The sequence below is a fragment of the Mesoplodon mirus genome, assembly GCF_964341445.2.
Source record: "Mesoplodon mirus genome assembly, chromosome: X".
NCBI classification, from domain to species: Eukaryota; Metazoa; Chordata; class Mammalia; order Artiodactyla; family Ziphiidae; genus Mesoplodon; species Mesoplodon mirus.
In genome coordinates, this window is record NC_138981.1 from 21767819 (window position 1) to 21785551 (window position 17733).

The 17733-nt window shown below is 37.9% G+C and overlaps 1 protein-coding gene across 1 annotated transcript in view; it reads right to left on the bottom strand.

Moving 5' to 3' along the window:
• LOC309796612 (uncharacterized protein) overlaps positions 1-17733 on the bottom strand; it is an 863921-nt gene that overhangs the window by 719117 nt on the left and 127071 nt on the right. The gene's annotated exons all lie outside the window — the stretch shown is intronic.

Here is a 17733-nt window from a genome sequence, read left to right on the forward strand (position 1 = left end):
AGATGCTCAAAGAACTTGGAAAAAGAATGAATGAACAGAGTGAAAAGTTTTGAACAAAGAGACAGAAAATATATTTTTTAAAACAGTTGAAGAATACAATAACTAAAACAAAAATACACTAGAAGGAATCAATAGTAGATTAGATGATACAGAGGAACAGATCAGCAAACTGGAAGAGAGAGTGAAAATCACTTAAGCCAAACAGAAAAAAGAAAATATTTTTTTAAATGAGGATAGTTTAAGAGAACTCAAGGATAACATGAAGTATACTAACATTTGAATTATAAAGGTCTCAGAAGGAAAAGAGAGAAAGGGGCAGAGAACATTATTTGAAGACATAATAACTGAAAACTTCCTTAACCTGGGAAAGGAAACAGATATCCAGGTCCAGGAAGCACAGAGAGTCCCAAACAGGATCAACCCCAAAAGAACCACATCAAGACACACAGTAAGGCACTTCCCTGGTGGTGCAGTGGTTAAGAATCCACCTGCCAATGCAGGGGACACAGGTTTGAACCCTGGCCCAGGAAGATCCCACGTGCCACGGAGCAACTAAGCCTGTGCACCACAACTACTGAGCCTGCACTCTAGAGCCCATGAGCCACAACTACTGAGCCCACGTGCCACAACTACTGAAGCCCGTGTGTCTAGAGCCCATGCTCCGCAACAAGAGAAGCCACCGCAATGAGAAGCCCACACACTGCAACGAAGAGTAGCCCCCGCTCGCCGCAACTACAGAAAGCCCCCGTGCAGCAACGAAGACCCAACGCAGCCATAAATAAATGTTTTTAAAAAGACACACAGTAATTAAAATGGCAAAAATCAGAGATAAAGAGAGAATATTAAAAGCAGCAAGGGAAAAGCAACAAGTTACATACAAGAGAACTCCCATCAGTTGAGTTTTCAGCAGAAACTCTGCAGGCCAGAAAGGAGTGGAATGATATATTTAAAGTGATGAAAGGGTAAAATCTACAACCAAGAATACTCTACACAAAAAGGCTTTCATTCAAATTTGAAGGAGAGATCAAAAGTTTTACAGACAAGCAAAAACTAAAGGGGTTCAGCACCACCAAACCAGCTTTACAAGAAATGTTAAAGGGACTTTTCTAAGTGAAAAAGAAAAGGCCACAAGAAATATGAAAAGTACGAAAGGAAAAATCCCACTGGTAAAGGCAAATATAGAGTAAAGCTAGTAAATCAACATGTATAAAGGTAATAGAAAGGTTAAAAGACAAAAGCAGCAAAGTCATGTATATCCACAATAATAGTTAAGGGATACACAAAACAAAAAGATGTAAAATATGATGTCAAGAGCAGTAAATGGGGGACAAGGAGAGTAAAAATTCAGAGTTGTTAAAATGCATTCAAACTTAAGAGATCAGCAACTTAAAATAATCATGTATATGCACAGATATCCATATATAAACCTCAGGGTAACCAAAACCCCAAAATCTATAATAGATATAGACCAAAAAAAGAGAAAGGGATCCAAACATAACAACAAAGATAGTCATCAAATCACAAGGGAAGAGAGCAAAAGAAGAACAAAGAACTACAAAAACAACCCCAAACATTTAACTAAATGGCAATAAAGTACATACCTATCAATAATTACTTTAAATGTCAATGGACTAAATGCTCCAACTAAAAGACACAGAGTGACTGAATGGATGCAAAAACAAGAGTCATATATACACTGCCTAAAGGAGACTCACTTCAGATCCAAAGACACACACAGATTGAAAGTGAGGGGATGGAAAAAGGTATTTCATGAAAATGGAAATGAAAAAGAAAGCCAGAATATCAAAACTTGTATCAAACAAAATGGACATTAAAACAAAGACTGTAACAAAAGACAAAGAAGGACATTATATAATGATTAAGGGATCAATCCAAGAAGAAGATATAACAACTGGAAATATATATGCACCCAACATAGAAGTGCCTAAATACATAAAGCAAATATTAACAGGCAAAAAGGGAGAAACTGACAGTAGCACGATAATAGCAGGGGACTTTAACACCCCACTTACATAAATAGACAGAACACCCAGACAAAAAATCAATAAGGAAACACTGGCTTTAATAACATATTAGATCAGATGGACTTAAGAGATATATATAGAACATTCCATCCAAAAGCAGGAGAATACACATTCTTTTCAAGTGCACATGGAACACTCTCCAGGATAAATCACATGCTAGGCCACAAACCAAGTCTCAGTCAATTTAAGAAGACTGACATCATATCAGGCATCTTTTCTGAACACAACACTATGAGACTAGAAATCAATGACGTGAAAAAATGCAAAAAACACAAACCATGGAGGCTAAACAATATGTTACTAACCAGCGAGTGTGAAGAAATCAAAGAAGAAATAAAAAATACCTGGAGACCAGTAAAAATGAAAACACAATGATCCAAAATCTATGTGACACGGCAAAAACTCTTCTAAGAGGGAAGTTTATAGTGATACAAGTCTACCTCAGGAAACAAGAAAAATCTCAAATAAATAATCTAATCTTACACCTAAGGGAACTAGAAGAAGAACAAACGAAACCCAAAGTTAGTGAAAGTAATCATAAATATCAGAGGAGAAATAAAGGAAATAGAGTCTAAAAAACAATAGAAAACATCAATGAAACTAAGAGCTGGTTCTTTGAAAAGATAAACAAAATTGATAAACCTTTAGTAGGACTCATCAAGAAAAAAAGAGAGAGAGCCCAAATCAATAAAATCAGAAATGAAAATGGAGAAGTTAGAACTGACAACATAACAATAAAAAAACCCAGAGAGATTATACACCAATAAATGATCAATTATACACCAATAAACTGGACACCCTAAAAGAAATGGACAAATCCCTAGAAATGTACAATCTCCCAAGACTGAACCAGGAAGAAATAGAAAATATGACCAGACAAATTACCAGTAATAAAATTGAATCAGTAATTTTAAAAAAAACTCCAAAAATCAGAAGTCCAGGATCACATGGCTTCACAGGTGAATTGTACCAAACATTTACAGAAGAGTTAATACCTATCCTTCTCAACCTATTCCAAAAAAATTGCAGAGAAAGGAATGCTTCTGAAACTCATTCTACAAGGCCAGGATCAACCTGATCCCAAAACCTGACCAGGACACCACAAAAAAAGAAAATTACAGGCCAATGTCACTGATGAACATAGATACAAAAATCCTCAACAAAATATTAGCAAACTGAATTTAATATATTAAAAAAGATCATACACCATGATCAAGTGTGATTTATCCCAGGGATGCAAGTATGGTTCAATATCTGCAAGTAAATCAATGTGATACACCACACTAAAAAAATGAAGAAAAAAAAATCATATGATCATCTCAATGGATGCAGAAAAAGCTTCAGACAAAATTCAACATCCATTTATGTTAAAAACTCTCCATAAAGGGGATATAAAGGGAACATACCTCAACATAATAAAGGCCAGATAGATACTTGCAATGATTTAGATTCATCTGATAAAGGGTTAATATCCAAAATATACAAAGAACTTATACAACTCTCTATAAAAGAAAACCAACCCAATTAAATACAATACTGTAAATCAACTATACTTACTTTAAAAAATAAGCAGAGGATCTGAATAGACATTTTTCCAAAGAAGACATACAGATGGCAAGCAGGCACATGAAAAGATGATGAACATCACTTATAATCAGAAAAATGCAAATCAAAACCACAATGAGATAACACCATGCACTTGTCAGAATGGCTATTACCAAAAAGACAACAAATAACAAATGTTGGCAAGGATGTGGAGAAAAGGGGATCTTTGTGCACTATTGGTAGGAATGTAAATTAGTATACCCACTATAGAAAACATTTTGGAGATTCCTCAAAAGATTAAAAACAGAACTACCATACAATCCATCAATTCCATCCCTGGGTATTTATCCAAAGAAAACAAAAACACTAATTAGGAAAGATATATGCACTCCTATGTTCATTGCAGCATTATTTACAATAGCCAAGAAAAGATAAGCAACTTAAGTGTCCATTGATAGATGAATGGATAAAGATGTGGTACATGTATACAATGGAATATTACTCAGACATAAAAATGAATGAAATCTTTCCATTCGCAACAACATGGCTGATCTAGAGTGTATTATGCTAAGTGAAATAAGTCAGATAGAGAAAGACAAATACTATATGATTTCACTTATATGTGGATTCTAAAAACAAAACAAAGGAACAAAGAAAACAAAACAGAAAGAGAGTTATAGATACAGAGAACAAAACGGTGTTTGCCAGAGGGGAGGGGCAAAGGGAGAGAAATAGGTAAGGGAGATTAAGAGGCACAAACTTCCAACTGCAAAATAAACGAGTCATGTAGACTTACTGCGGTGATCATTTTGAAATGTGCAGAAATACTGAATCACTATATTGAGTAACAAGAACTAACATAGTGTTTGTAGGTCAACTATACATCAAAACCAAACAAAGTCATGGGAAAAGAGATCAGATTTGTGGTTATCAGAAGTGGGGAGGTAAGGGAAGGGGGAAATTGGATGAAGGCAGTCAAAAGGTACAAACTTCCAGTAATAAATAATTATTAGGCATATAATGTACAACATGACAAATATAATTAACACTGCTGTATGTTATATAGGAAAGTTGTTAAGAGAGTAAATCCCAAGAGTTCTCATCACAAGGAGAACATATTTTTTCTATTTCGTTAATTTTGTATATATGTGAAATGATGAATGTTCACTAAACTTATTGTAGTAATCATTTCATGATGTATGTAAGTCAAATCATTATGCTGTACACCTTAAACTTATACAGTGCTATATGGCAATTAAATCTCAATAAAACCGGTGGGGGGAGATTTCTAAAAAGTCAGTATTATAGAAACAGAGAATAGAACAGTGGTTTCCAGGGGCTGAGCAGAGGAAGAAATGGGGAGATGTAAGTCAAAGGGTACAAACTTTCAGTTATAAGAATAAGTTCTGAGAATCTAAAGTACACCATGGTGACTTAATAAATAATACGGTACTGTATACTCAAAAGTTGCTCAGAATAGATCTTAAGTGTTCTCACCACAAAAAAGAAAAAAAAAAAAAGGAGTAACTATGTGAGGTGATGGATGTGTTAATTATCTTGATCTTGGTAATCATTCCACAATGTATATCAAATAATCACATTGTACACTTTAAATAAATACAAAATATGTTTGTCAATTTTCCTTCAATAAGTTGGAAAAAATTATGGTAGCAATATGTAGTTATTTTTATATAAATAAGTAAAAAATATGAACCATAAATAGCATAGCTGGGATAATCCCATTAAAAATTTATATGCATAGATAGGTAGATAGGTAGAAAGATAAAGCATACACAAATGAGAAAAAAGAGAGAAAGGGTAAGAGGGCTTTCTCTTGCTAGTGCATAGTATACCTCCACCAACTCTTTTTACAAGCTCTTTTCACACACATAAGCAACACTCAAGTTCTCTCTTCTTTAAAAAAATAAAATCCTCATTCAAATCCATGATCATCCCCAAACAAGTGATTATTTTGTCTCTCTCCTTTTCCTCAAAAACCATAACATTCTAAAGAGAGTAATATACAATCCCTTTCAGCACCTCATCACCTCTCATTCACTTTTTGGTGATATAGTTTCCACACCTACACCCCAGAGAAACAGCTCTTGTTTCAATCAACCCTTCTGAGCCTCTGACACTGGTGGTTCTGCTTATCTGACTATGGTCTTCGCTGGTTTTCCTTCCTTCCTCTTTAGCAGCACCATTTTACTTGCCTTTCAAAGTATGCTCTTTACACGCCTCTATCCTGAATATTTGTTTTTTCCCAGGGCATTAACCTTGACCACTGAGGGGACAGTTGTCATTCTTTATGGCTGATCTTTCTCCCCGATCATCTGAATATAGCCTGACTCCCAGTATGCATTCTGAAAATGTCAGTGGCTTACTTCCCCAAGTTCCCCAGAAACCAAGCCATGATTAAATAATCCAGGCTCTGCCAATCACAATTTGAACTGGAAGCTATGCTGGATATTCCCATGTACCCCTCTGGATCCACTTTCCACACTGCTCTGTGCTCAAGAAGTGGACCTCTAGACACCACATCCCCTTGGCTCCCCTTGCCAGCATCCTTCCCACTATGCTTGGCCAATGAAACACACTAGCAAGAGATAAGAGGGCCAAAGAACCTGCTGTATAAAAAAATAAATAAAATAAAATTCAAAAAACAAGAGGTAAGAGGGCCAGAGGAGAGTGAGGCTGAGGTATCTATTCCCTCTGCTTCTTCCTCACTGAGATGCAACTTGGCAATGGCTGTATTCCTCTGGGTAAGGCCACAGCCTCACTCCTATGGTACTAGATCTTGCTGGGTTCTTGTAACTGCTCCCTTCTACCCGCCTTCAGTCCTAAGGGTGGTAGAGTCTTCTTTGTGTTGCTAGCTCAAGTGCTTCACCATCCCTTCTCGTTCCTTTGAAAATATCTAGTCCCTTCTTCAAATTCTCTTTTGTGACCCTTTTGAGCATGCCATCTATTTCCTGTCAGAACCCTGCCTGATATAAAAACTAAAAACAGAATAAAGCAGGAACCTTGTTAAATCCATCCTGGTAAGAAGTGGCTCAGAGTTGGTGAAATCTATGATACTAACAGCAGTGGGACCTGCAGCATAACAGTCATCTGGCATGATTTGGAGCACTTATCCTGGTTATAAAACCTCTACGCTTGGTCCTCCTGCCTTCCTGGCAATTCTAGTTAAATCAACTAGGGCTCAATCTCAATTCCTATTACTTGGAACCTAAAACCCTGACTGATACAGGACTCTTGTTTTCTCTTCTCAGATCATAGATTTATTTCTCTCTCCCTTCCTCCCTTCTTTACTCCCTCTCAATCTTTCTCTCATTTTCTCTCCCTCTCTCCATTGAATTTAATTGAAATCTATGCACTGGTAGTTGTCAACTCCCTTTTACTGAACTCTAAACCTATTAACTCAGTTACCTACTAGACATCAACATATCACCATTTAAGTGTCATAAAAGCTCCTTAAATCCACTATTTTATTTAAAACCTGTTATTTCACCTCTCACCCTAATCTCTCTTACCCTTCAGCCCCTTAACCTGGTACTCAGCTTCATCTGGGTAGAAGATACTACTACCTATTTACCCAAGTGAGAAACCTGTTAGCTTTCCTAGACTCTTCTATTTCCCTCCTTCCCTTCGGCCCCACCACCACATGCAAGCAGTCAGATTCTACTATTTCTAATTCCTCCTATCACAATGACTTCTAACTGCCAATTGCTAAGGTTATAGTTCATATCATTTCTCACCACCAGAAATGCCCTCTCTCCACTTATCTCATTGCTTTAGTCTTCCACCTGAAATTAACATGCTAAAACTCAAATCTAAAGACCCAGTGCCTCCATGAATGTCTTAAACAAGACTCTCCATGACCTGGCATCATTTTCTAGAATTGCCATCCTAGGCTCCAGCCAGCTCACAAAACGTTCAAATGATCTTCCTCACCCCCATGCTATATATTATATGGATATACCTGGTATTTCCTCAGTCTCAAACATCTACTGCTGAGTTACACAACGCCCATTCATCCTTCAAGATTCATGTCATCTCCTGACCACCTCCACCTTATAGATGGCCCATGTCTGTGCACTCCAGGAATGCCTCTATCATAGCGTTTATCACACCACACTTTAATTCTTGGTTTAATTGTCTATCATCCCCTCTAGACTGTGAACTTATTAAGAGAAGGCACAGTGCCTAACACCCAGTATACAAGGCACAGAGTTTTGTCGCATAAATTACATTTCTCAACCCAAATTAAATTATAAAAATGTAAGGTGCCTGTGTTATGGGTGGGAAAAAAGAGCCAAGCTATAACTGCTGCCTCTACGGCGGGGGGTGGGGGGGCGGCGTTGCGTAGGACGCAAAGAAAGGAGCAGAAGCAAGGTGAAATGACGGAACAGTGAATTGAGCATGGTAATAGTTCTTATGGGGAAATCTGGGGCCCTGAAACACTATAGGAATGATCATTTGGAAGCAGAAAGAGTTTCTTGGAGTCACTTGAAGCAACATCATTTACACAGCAACTTGTGAGAGGCTAGCCCTGTCCTATGGACAAATTTGATTCAGTATTCGAAGGCTCATTTGTATAAGACTGCTCCTTATCCAAACAGGAGAAGGGGAGATCATCAACTGTGTCATCTCAGAACAGAAAGGACAATGATGTATTCTTACTGCTGCGTGTTTCACTAACTTAGAGCCTTTGTGAGAAATGTGGCATGCCTGTGGGACTTCCCTGGCGGTCCACTGGCTAAGACTTTGCCTTCCAATGCAGGGGGTGCAGGTTCGATCCCTGGTCCCCTGGTCGGGGAGCTAGGATCCCACATGCCTCGGAGCCAAAAAAGCAAAACATAAAACAGAAGCAATATTGTAACAAACTCAATTAAGACTTAAAAAAAAGTGTCATGCCTGTATTTTTGCTGGTGTCAAATGGATGATTTCCAGTGACTAATGATGATGCCAACTGGCTCCCAAAGATTTCATATTTTGTGAAAATAATTCAGAGGCAGAAGGTCCAAAAGACACCATAAGGATATTTCACCAAAAATATATTTTCCCAAGACACTGAACAATTTTAAATAGAGTTGGTTTTTTTTCAAATGTCCCAACAGGATTCAAGCCAAAAATTATTTATTCATTTATGTATCCAGCTAGTCAACAAACAATTAAGCAGTTCTTATGTGCCTTGATGGTACAGTGTAAACTACAGAAATAAACAAATAAATAAAATGCATTCCCTGCTCTTAATGAATTCACAGGTCAGAGGGACAAGATAAATAAACGATAACACTATACAACAAATACAACTGTGACATAGTCAAAGTGTTATGGGGAATTGTTGAGTTGATTATATTAATATTCAAAATACCACCTGCTCATTTCAGGTCCAAGATGGCAGCATAGGAAGATCTTGAACTTACCTCCTCCCGTGAACATACTGAATCTACAGCTACATATGGAACAATTCACCCAGAAAAAGACCTGAAAGCTAAATGAACAGCTCCTTCACAATGAATGATAAAGGGTCCACATCAAGATGGGTAGGTGAGGCAGAGGCGCAGTCTCGCCAAGAGCCCCATCCCCAGCATGGTGACCCACAACAGGGAGGGATCTCACAAGTCTGAAGCATCTCTTTGAGGAGTGAGGAGTTTGTGCCCCTCATCAGGTACCCCAACCCTTGGGACCTGCACTGGAGAGACAAGCCCCCGAAGTGTGTGGCTTTGACAACCAATGGGGCTTACATCTAGGAAATCCAAAGGGCTATAAGGAGCTGGGATACTACTCTTAAAAAGGTCCACATGCAGACTCACTTGCTTCAAGGCCCAGTGCAGAACCAGCAGTTTGAAGGGTGCCTAGACTATTTGTGAAGATTTGTTTGCTAATCTTGGAGCATCTGCCAGAGGGGTAGGGGCCCTTTGGGAATCTCTCTGAGGATGGAGGCACTGGCAGGTGCCATTTTTGCACTCTCCCTCTACCTTGCTAGTGCCAGCAGGTGTGCACAGTCCTTGAACATTCCCACTGCCCCAATAAAGCCAGCAGGTGCAGCCTGCTCCAACCCTGTGCTCTCCCACTGCCTCACTAAAAACAACGGGTGTGCCACAGCCCTGCACTCTCCCACTGCCTCACTAAAACCAGCAGGTGGGCACCAAGCCTATGCTCCCCCTCTGCCACGCTAGAGCTAGCAGGCACATGCAGTGCACACAGGAGACACTCCTTGATTGCCTGGATCTGGTGGCCGGGGGCCTTCCATTCCTGGGTCCCACAGGACTATGACAATCAGAGACAGTTCTAGGAGGGCTACCATCCTCAGGGCACTGCACAGACAGCCAACTGAAACACACTGCCAGTCTCTGTGAAAAAGGTCTATTTACTTGTCCTGGAGCTTCAGCCTGAGGGACATGCTTCAAGTTTGTCACAAATCTAAAAGGTACGGTGGTGCTATCAGGGAATGTAGGCCAAGGGATGCCACTTCCACACTCTCCCTCAGCTTTGCTACGGCTCACCAGGACCTCACAGAAAGGAGCTTATATCCTCATCAGGAGCCCCAATTTTTCCAGTTGTCACCCAAGAGACACCTCCAGATCTCCTGGTCTGGAGGCCAACAGGGTTTACAACTGTGGTCCCACAGGACTGTATATATTTGCATACTTTGAAAGCTGTTGCATGAGGATCTGGCCTCCAATCGGCCTGAAACTAGGTGCTGAATGAGATCCCTTCCTTTGGAACACTGACAGATATATACAGAACATTGCATCAAAAAGCAACAGAATACATATTCTTACAAGTGCATGCTACAGGATAGGTCATACAATAGGCCACAAAACAAGTCTCAATAAATTTAAGAAGACTGAAATCACATAAAGCATCTTTTCTGACCACAATGGTATGAAACTAGAAATCAATTATGGTAAGATGGGAAAAATCATGATTAATGTGGAAATTAAACAACATTCTACTGAACAATCAATGGATCAATGAAGACATCAAAGAAGAAATGTTAAAATACCATAAGACAATTGAAAATGGAAATACAACATACCAAAATCTATGGGAAGCAGCAAAAGCAGTTCTAAAAGGGAAGTTCATAGCAATACAGGCCTACCTTAAGAAACAAGAAAAATTTCAAATAAATAATATAACTTTACACCTAAAGGAATAAGAAAAAGAAAAATGAATGAAGCCCAAAGTTAGTAGAAGGAAGGAAATAACAAAGATCAGAGTGGAATAAGTGAAATAAAGACTAAAAAGACAATAGAAAAGATCAGTTAAATTAAGAGTTAGTTCTTTGAAAAGACAAACAAAATTGATAAAACTTTGGCTATAGACTCACCAAGAAGAAAAGAGAGAGGGTTCAAATAAATAAAGTCAGAAATGGAAGAGAACTTACAACTGATACAAAAGAAATACAAAGGATCATTAGAGACTATTATGAAAAATTATATGCCAACAAATTGGACAACCAAGAAGAAGTGGATAAATTTTTAGAAATATACAATATTTCAAGAATAAATCATAAAGAAACAGAAAATCTGAATACACTGATTACTAGTAAGATTAAATCAATAACCAAAAACCTCCCAACAAATAAAAGTTCAGGACCAGATGGCTTCACTGGTGAATTCCACCAAACATTCAAAGAAGATTTAATACCTATCCTTCTCACACTCTTCCAAAATATTGAGAAAGAGGAAATACTCCCATACTCATTTTATGAGGCCAGCGCTACCCTGATACCAAAATCAGACAAGAACACAACAAAAAAAGAAAATTACAGGTCAATATCCCTAATGAACACAGAGGCAAAAATCCTCAACAAAATATTAGTAAACCAAATTCAACAATACGGTAAAAGGATCATATACCATGATCTAGTGGGATTTATTCCAGGGATGCTAGGATGATTCAATATCTGTAAATCAATGAACACGATATACCACATTAACAAAACGCAAAATAAAAATCATAATCATCTCAATACAGGCAGAAAAATCATTTGACAAAATTCAACATCAATTTATGATAAAAACACTCAACAAAGTGGGTAGAGAGGGAACATACCTCAAGATAATACAAGTTATATATAACAAGCCCACTGCTAACATCATACTCAATGGTGAAAAGCTGAAAGCTTTTCCTCCAACATCAGGAACAAGACAAGGAGGCCCACTCTAACCACTTGCATTCAACATAGTACTGGAAGTCCTAGCCACATCAATTAGGCAAGTAAAACAAATAAAAGGTATTCAAATTGGAAAAGAAGAAGCAAAACTATCACCACTTGCAGAAGACATGATTTTATATATAGAAAACCTGAAAGACTCTGCCAAAAAACCGTTAGAGCTAATAAACAAATTCAGTAAAGTTGCAGGGTACAAAATCAATATACAAAAATCTGTTGTATCTCTATATACTAACAATGAACTATTAAAAAGAGAAATTAAGAAACCAATCCCATTTATAATTGCATCACAAAGAATAAAATACCTAGGAATAAATTTAATCAAGGATATTAAAAACCCATACACTGAAAATTATAAGACATTGATGAAAGAAACTGAAGAAGACACAAATAAATGGAAAGATATCTTGTGCTCATGGACTGGAAGAACAATTATTGTTAAAATGTCCATATTATCCAAAGCAATCTATAGATTCAATGCAATTCCTATCTAAATTCCAATGCATTTTTCACAGAAATAGAATGATCCTAAAATTTGTATCGAGCCACAAAAGATCCTGAATAGCCAAAGTAACTTTGAGAAAGAAAAATAAAGTTGGAGGCATCATGCTCCTGATTTCAAACTATATTACAAAGCTATAGTAATCAACGCAATATGGTATTGGCATAAAAACAGACACATAGATCAAGGGAACAGAATAGAGAGTCCAGGAATAAACCCATGCATATATGGGCATATCTCAGAGATACTATGGATTAGGTTCCCAGACTACCACAAGAAAGCGAATATCGCAATAGAGTCACACAAATTTTGTGGTTTCTCAGTGCATATAAAAGTTATATATATATTATACCATAGTCTATTAACTGTGCAATACCACTATGTCTAAAAACACAATGTACATATCTTAATTAAAAAATACTTTATTGCTAAAAATTGCTAACCATCATCTAAGCCTTCAGCAAATCACAGTACTAACATCAAAGATCACTAATCACATATCACCATAGCAAATATAATAATAATAATAAAGCTTGAAATACTGCAAGAATTAACAAAATATGACACAGAAACACAGTGAGCAAATACTGTTGGAAAAATGGTGCCGACAGACTTGATTGATGCAGGGTTGCCACAAACCTTCAATTTGTAAAAAAAATCAATGTCTAAAAAAACTTTTTAAATCAATCACAATAAAAAGAGGTATACCTGTATGATCAATTAATTTATGACAAAGGAGGCAAGACTATACAATGGGGAAGGACAGTGTCTTCAATAAATGGTGCTGGGAAAACTGGACGGCCACATGCAAAAGAATGAAACTAGACTACTATCACACACCATACACAAAAATTAACTCAAAATGGATTAAAGACTTGAATGTAAGACCTGAAACTGTAGAACTCCTAGAAAAAAACATAGGTGTTTTCATCAGTCTTGGTGATGATTTTTTGGATCTGACTCCCAAAGCAAAGGCAATGAAAGCAAAAATAAACAGGTGGGAGTACATAAAACTAAAAAGCTTCTGTACAGCAAAGGAAACCATCAACAAAATGAAAAGACAACCTATGGAATGGGAGAAAATATTTGCAAATCATGTATCCAATAAGGGGTTAATATCCAAATACATAAAGAACTCATACAACTCAATAGCAAAAAATGCGTAAAAGGGGTCATGAGGTACAACCTTCCAGTTACAAAATAAGTAATGTATAGCGTGGTGACGATTGCCAATAATATTGCTGTGCATATTTGAAAGTTGCCAAGAGAGTAAATCTTAAAAGTTCTCACCACAAGAAAAAAAGTTTGTAACTTTATATGGTGATAGATGGTAACTAGACACTGTGGTGATCATTTCACAGTGCATACAAATATTGAATCATTACGTTGTGCACCTGAAACTAGTATAATGTTATACGTCAGTTATTCCTCAATTTAAAAATATATCATCTGCTCCCTTCTGGGTGTATATTATACTTCCTCATTACAACGACTAATGACATAGGATTTCTCGTGGCCAATGAAATATGAACTGAATTAACACTCTCCACTTCTGAGCTAAGAGCCGCTGCTTTTCCCTATGCCAACTGACAACAATATCACAGATAAAGGCTGCTCTGCCAGCCTGGGCCCCAGAGTGAACATGATTCAGAGGAGAGACACAGCTGATTTGAGATGGACATGTAACAAAAAGGAGAACTAAACTTAAATCACTGAGATTTGGAAGCCATGTGTTACTACAGTAAAAACCTGGCCTATCTTCACTGAAACCACCATTAAGAAAAAATTAATTTGGGAGTGGGGTATAAGTCAAATGTACAGAGGAAGTGACATATTTAGTTGGACCTTGAAGGCTGTAGAAGTAGGTTAGGGAAAGGGTCTTCAGGGCAGAGTTCCTGGGGTGAGCAAAGACCTGGTGGTGTGGAAGTATATATCCTGTGTAGGCAAGTCACCCACCACACTGGATTGTAGAAAGTGCGCTGGAGTCACGTATTAAAGATCCATTGGGCATGCCAAGGGGTACAGATTTTACCCTGTTGCCGTTTAGAAGCCATATAAAGCTTTTAAAGATTCTAAGCATAAAGCCTCGGTTATCTTTTGATGCTTTTATCTGTAATGCTCTAGGCAAGGACTAGCATGGATGAGATTAGATAACGGTGGGGTCCCAGGACTAAAGGTGGGACAAGAGGGAAAGCAAAAGAGTAGGCCAACACTGATGATGCTTGAATGATTTAGTTTGTGGCCAAAATCAAGCTGAAATCAATTGAAAGTTTACAAAGAAAACATCTGAAGGGTTTTTTTTTTGTTCCCTCAAGGTTAGAACCCCTTAGTTAGAACTGAAAAAGAGGCTAAATGATATACCCATAGAGCAATAGAGGTGGAAATGGAGCCCAAACAAACTTGTAGGACACTTGACTCAGCTCAAAAGAGAACAATAGTGGAGGGAAACAGTATTAAGTGGCCAATTCTATACCATTTCCAGAGAAAAGAGCTTCAGGGCACATAGTGAGCTTTCAAAACACTCCAGACTTGGTTCTGAACGCAGAGCAGGGGAAGAAAATTAAATCAGGGCAAGGCGGGTAGAGAGCAAAGTGGCTGACAGGCACAATTAAAAGGAGCTTGTGCTGCATTCCAGGCCTTAGCCTTGGTGACAGTTCTTTCTTCCCTCGTTCTAGTTTATTTCTTAATAGAAACTCAATATAAGAGTCCTTAAAATTGTCTGCTGCTCACCAAGTTTTGCCCACTGAACTGAGACAGCTTGTTGGCTTTTCTTGGCATATTAGACAGTGATTATATATGAAAAGCTGAGATTTTTTTTTAATGTCTATCCATTCTATTTTGGACCCAACATCTCAGGGAGACAAAGATACTACAAGCCATCTTAGAAGGCACATTATTTTGGTTTCCCATGTAATAGCACGACAGGAATTCAACATCAGTGCCCAGAGTCAACCTAGACTATGATGAAGTTCAGCCACAGGCTAGTTACCATTTTGCCTAGAGAAGTGTCTCCTCTTTGCAGCCGGTCTCTTCACATTCTTTTATATATGTCACTGGCTGCATCTTGGCCTACCCAAAACAATTACGTGTCCTCCTGTGAGTTTCCAACACTGCCAACTGACATTGAAGAGAGGGTTTTACAAGGATCTCAATAAAGTTTTGGAGGCTTAACACTGGAATGAGGAGATTGTGTACATAGGGTCTTCAGACTCAGGGCATTCTCTGAAAAATCACAGGAGCTTAAAAGACTAAAAACACTACCCCATCTCCTCCTCCTATCTAATTCCTACTAATTTTTCAAGGCCTAGGACAACTCTAACCCACCTTGAGAAGCCTTTTCTGGCATAAACAACTTACCGTTATCATTTCCTTCCAATAGTAGTTGTTTATGCCTTTTTTCTGGCACTTACATCATCTTCCCTTGATTCAAAGTAGAATCATAACTCTGTAATGGTAGCTAACTTAGATGTGAAAGTCTTGTTTCACAAATGTATTAACAACAACTATTTTGTGCTCTTTTATAACTCTCAGGGGAGGTGTGATATATATGTGATACAGCTCTCTATCTCTATATATAGAGAAGCACAAGAGACAAACATGAAGGCTACAGAATGTTTAAAGCATTCAAGAAACCTGATTAACTTGATAACTTGATAAACTGACTTGCAAGTTCAACTTGATAACTTTGTTATCTTGCTTAGTGATTTTAAAAGGATCAGTCTTTAGTGTGAAAATGAAGTATTCCTTTGTCTCATTACATTGATTTAGTTTAAATCACATTTTAATTTACTTAGAAATTTGAAGTAACATTAATGGAGGGCATGAGATTTTTATGCTTGCTAAAAAAAGAAATGAGTTGGGAAAAAATGATTAAGAAACACTACTCCATGTCATTTACCTAAACTGTATTTCTGATAATAAAACGAGGGAAAATGCCCCTTGTGTCCCTTCAGCTTGATTCAAACGTGGGCCCCTAAGGTGCATGTCGATGGACTCAAAAGGCATTTATCCCAGTGTGAACATACCACCTGCCACTTTTCAATCAGCAGCACTTCCACAAGAATCATTTGAGTACTCAAATCTCCCCAAGGGATTTTCCATTTTTTTGACTCAGCATGTAAGCAGGCAAACTGGTTCTGGTGTCTCACCCATTTTAGAAGCTTCTTATAACAGCAATAGCAGGGGCATTTTTGTAGGCAGTATAATTACTCACCCTCAGTATTACACAGCTGTTCTGAGCACATTTCCCTCTTCTACTCAAAAAACAAACACAGAACAATTGTCTAACTTAGTGCCTACTTTGCCTTCTGTCTCTACTACCCTATTAGAAGGCAGTTGTCTCCTTTCTTATGTGCTTCTCCATGCCAATCCTTTGAGGAAATACAGTTGTAACTCTTCTTGGAGAAGCTTGCCTGAGGTATATCCACCATCTTTTCATACACAGCCTTTCCACTATGGTACTCCATTGCAGGGAAAAAGAGAAATTTACACGGTCCAAAGATAAATTCAAATTTCTACTACACTTTGAATTTGGCCAAGCAAAAAACACAGAGGGCAACTGCTTATTTTTTAACGATGAATGAATCCAGTCATATCTGGTGTTGTGAACTACTTTTCACATGAGTTGCCTTCATTGGAGACATTTGTTCTGATGTTTTCCTTTTCATTATTTATGTTGGTGGCCTTGTAAGAGAAATATAAGCCATGCTAGGGAGGTGACTCACACACATTTCATAAAAGTCTGAGTAGTTATGGAAGCCTTGGAGGACGGTGCCAGGTTCCAACTGAGTTCTACAGGTTGTGAAAAACAGGAAATCATACAAGGAACTTTGACAACTGGAGTTTAAGGATACACAGGCACTGGAAACGGAAAGACATTGGGAGCCAAGGGAAATCTGGCGATTGGCTGTTATCTCTTCTCTCACCAGCCACATGATCTCTTATTTATGGCTTCTCTGTAGCTCTCAATATCTGTTTCCTAAACATCTGCTTCCTCAAAATCTGCCATGAGGCCCCGACTACTGATTCTAAATCATGAGACCTCCCGACATATATACTTTTAGCCACAGTTCCTCATACTATTTGCTTCATTTTCTCAGTTCAGATTTCCAAGAAAGGTAATCTGTTTTACTAACAAAATATTTTCAAACCAAGCTATGTACCAGGTACACATTCCATGTTCCCAACAACTATGGTCAAGGGGGTAGAGTCACCTGACCTGTGTAAGAATAGCCCTTCTTTAGGGGCAATGAGTGGGAAATTTCTCTTAAAAGGAACTTCACGATACAACTTAGAGAAAAAAATGGCAGAGTAGGCAGCTCCAAGCTCTCATTCCCCCATAGAAACACCAAAAAAACAAGCAGAAACTATGAAAAACAACTGTCTCAGAACTTTGGAAAACAGTCAAAGGTTTACAGCAATCAAGCAGGCAATGAATGAGGAAAAAGGCAACTTCA